The sequence below is a fragment of the Pseudonaja textilis genome, chromosome 10 (assembly GCF_049901715.1).
Source record: "Pseudonaja textilis isolate UNSWEBS1 chromosome 10, rPseTex1.2, whole genome shotgun sequence".
Lineage (NCBI taxonomy): Eukaryota > Metazoa > Chordata > Lepidosauria > Squamata > Elapidae > Pseudonaja > Pseudonaja textilis.
In genome coordinates, this window is record NC_141999.1 from 24,602,949 (window position 1) to 24,606,612 (window position 3,664).

The following is a 3,664-nucleotide window of genomic DNA, read 5'->3' on the forward strand; positions in this document are numbered from 1 at the left end:
TCCTCGGGCAGGGTGGGGGTCCGGGGTGGGTGGGTGGGTGGGTGGGTGGGTCGGGGTCTCCTCCTCCTCCTCCTCTTCCTCCCTCCTCCGCCTCCGCTTCTCCTAGGCTGCTCCGGCCGGCGGCGCAAGGCGGGCGCGCGTGCATCTGAGCCGTCCGGGCGCTGCCCGCAGAAGCGGCGGAGGGGGCTGAGCTGCGGCAACGGGCGGGGACTGGGGCGAGGCCGGCCGCCCCCACCCCGGTGGGGCCAGGCCAAGGGGCGGGCGGGCTTCTGCCAGTCCTCCACCCCCCCCACCCACCCCCAGCCCCTCCCTCACCCGCCTCTCTCTCTCTCTCTCTGGCTCAGGATCCCTCTCAGCCTCCGGGACCCGCGTGGGGGCTCTTGCGCAACGCCCTCTCAAGTCGGGGGCTGCGCTCTCTCCTTTGGCCAGGGTCTCCCACCCACCCCCGCACCCCCCCATCCCCGATCCAGAAGTGAGGACAGGATCGCTCGCACCGGCAGCCTTTTCCAAGGCTGGAGGGTCGCGGCGGCTGGGCAGGGGGAGGGGTGGGCTGCTTGGTTGCCGGAGCTGCGGACCCCCCCCCTCCTCCCCGCGTCCGGAGTCGGGGTACGGGGGGCGATCCAGAGGGATCTCTAAGAAGGGGGAGGAGGGGTCCCCAAGGCGGAGGAGTTGGAGGGCCACCCCCGCGTCCCAGCTGGCCGAGGGGGGAGGCACCGTCCCCACGGTTTCCGATACCCGGACGACCCCCTACCCTATTTCGAGCCTGCTAATTCTCCCCCCACCCCCGCCGCCCCGGGGGTAAAGCTGGAGCCAGCCTCCTCCGGGACTCTCAGCCCCTCCAAGGATGAGAAGGACGCCCCCAGTTGGAGAAAAACCCAAATCGCCCTTGCCTGCCCCTCCCTCCCCCCCCCAGAAGCGGGGCTGAGTTGGGGGCGCCGCGCGGGGAGACCCGCGAAACGGCTCGGCCGGGCGAAGGAAGACTGGAAGGCCGTCAGGTGAGGAAGGTGTGTGTTTGGGGGGGGGTCTCCCGCTGCTGGACGGAGGTGGATGGGCGTCGTTTGGAGAAAGTTGCGGGAGCTTCATCACTGGAGGCTTTCAAGAAGAGCTTGGGTTGGACTAGATGACCTCCAAGGCCCCTTCCAACTCCTCTGTTAATCTGTTCATAATGGATCTGTAAAAGCCCCCAACCCAGCAGAGAGATGAAACTATGGACGGTGGGGGGGAAGGAAGCATTGGAAGGAAGAGTGGGCGGCCATCTGTAGGGTCTCCTGCTTGGGCGGGGGGGTGGGGGTGGGTTGGACTAGATGACCTCCAAGGCCCCTTCCAACTCATCTGTGAATCGGTTAATAAGAGAAGGAAGGAAAGAAGGAGCTGCACGCCTGCCCGTCCCAAGGAGGGCAAAGCGCAGCGCCAGGATGGCTCCGAGGGATCTTGCGCAACTCCACTCGGGATCTTGGCAAAGCCGGGCAGGAGCTCTTGGCGCCCCCTGCTGGCCCACACCGGGAAGGAAGAAGCGGAGGCGAAAAGCGGAGGAAAACCGCCCGGAGCGGCTGCCTTCTCCAACCTGGCGCCCGCTGCATGCACTGGCTTGGACCCACAATCCCCCTACACCCCCAAATTCTCCCCCGCAAAGGCTGTTGGGAGGAGAGGAGGCGCCAGGACTGGGATCCAGGACTTAATGAGGAGTTTGCAATCCTGGCCTTTTAGGTAGAACTCTACCGGTTGGACAGCTTGGAGGGGGGGGGGGGTCTCCAACTTGGCAACTTTAAGACTGGTGGACTTCAACTCCCAGAATTCCTCAGCCCTGAGGAACTCTGGGAGTTGAAGTCCGCCAGTCTTAAAGTCATCCAGTCATCACAATTTGGAGAGCTCTGCTATTTTGTGGTTCTTTGCGGGGTTTCCTGGGGACCCCCCTCACTTTCCAGGTTCTAGGGAAGAAGGAAGAAGTTGGACTCCGCAGTGTCCGGTCTGGTTCGACTGTCCCTCCGTCCCCGGTGCCCGTCCTGCCTCTCTGTCTGGCATTGCAAGAGTGCTGGGTGCCAATTCTTAGATAAACAGATCATCAGAGTTGGGAGGGACCTTATAGGTCATCTAGTCCAACCCCTCACCCAAGCGGGAGACCCTGCACCATTTCTGACCAAGGGCAGTCCAGTCTGTCCTTGAAAGCCTCCAGGGATGAAGCTCCCACAACTTCCGAGGGCAACTTCTGTTCCAGGGGTTGATGGTTCTCACCGTCCGAAAATTCCTCCTTATTTCCAGGTTGAATCTCTCCTGGATCAGTTTCCATCCATTATTCCTTGTCTGGCCTTCAGGTGTTTTGGAAAATAGCTTGACCCCCTTCCTCCTCTCTGGGGCAACCCCTCAAATATCGAAAGATGCTCTCCTGTCTCCCCTGGTCCTTTTGTTCCTTAAAATCAGATTATGAATTGGAAGGGACCTTGTAGGTCATCTAGTCCAACCCCCCTCTGCCCCGCCCTCAAATATTGGAAGGCTGCTCTCCTGTCTCTCCTGGTCCATCTGTTCATTAAAATCAGATTAAAGTCAGATGAACAGAGTTGGAAGGGGCTTTGTAGATCATCTAGTCCAACCCCCCTGCCCTCAAATATTGGAAGACCGCTCTCCTGTCTCCCCCGGTCCTTCTCTTCCTTTCTAGCCTTCTGTCTTTCCTGACCCGAATTGGCTGGTTCTTTAGACCTGGAGCCCTGCTGGAAATGTTTTAAGGCTACTTTAGTCTTCATAAGCAGCTGGTTTCACTTCCCAAGCTTCACGTTCCAACGAAAAAGCCGGTCTGAAGAATAAAAAACACACAATGGAAAAAAAACAACGGGAAAGAATGAAAAGAAAAGGAACCCGCCAAGAGCGAAAGAACAGAAAACGAAGCGGTGTTGTGATCCGGAGGTGGGCGAGTGTGCCCTGCGTGGCTATAAGACACGGATCCTTATGCCACCCAACTCTCTTCCGTGGCGACGGCTTGCGACGGCTTGATGATTAATCGAGCCTCTTCTGCCGAAAGCATCTTGGCACAGCCAGCCGACCCTTAAGCAGGCTTCTTTGCGTGCGTCCAATGTCCATCCGGCCTGGAATGAGAGTTTCCATTGACGTCGTTAGAAACCCGCCAGCCCGGTGGACGAGGCAGAGCAGAGGTAAAGGGGTCCGTATTCTGTCATCCTTGTGGGATTTCACACCCAGAACCCTCACACAGAGACAGCTTGGGGCAGTGGTTAAGGTCTTCGTGTACAAACCAGGAGATGGCAAGTCCCAGGCATGAAAACAAGCAGGGTTTGGGCCGGTCACTGGGAGACGGTGAGTTCTAGTCCTGCCTTAGGCATGAAAGCTGACTGGGTGACTTTGGGCCAATCACCAGGAGGCTGGGAGTTCTAGTCCCTCCTTAGGCATGGAAGCTGACTGGGTGACTTTGGGCCAATCAACAGGAGACTGAGAGTTCTAGTCCCACCTTAGGCATGAAAGCTGACTGGGTGACTTTGGGCCAATCACCAGGAGACAAGGAGTTCTAGTCCCTCCTTAGGCATGAAGCTGACTGGGTTGGGCCAATCAACAGGAGACTGAGAGTTCTAGTCCCACTTTAGGGATGAAAGCTGACTGGGTGACTTTGGGCCAATCAACAGGAGACTGAGAGTTCTAGTCCCACCTTAGGCATGAAAGC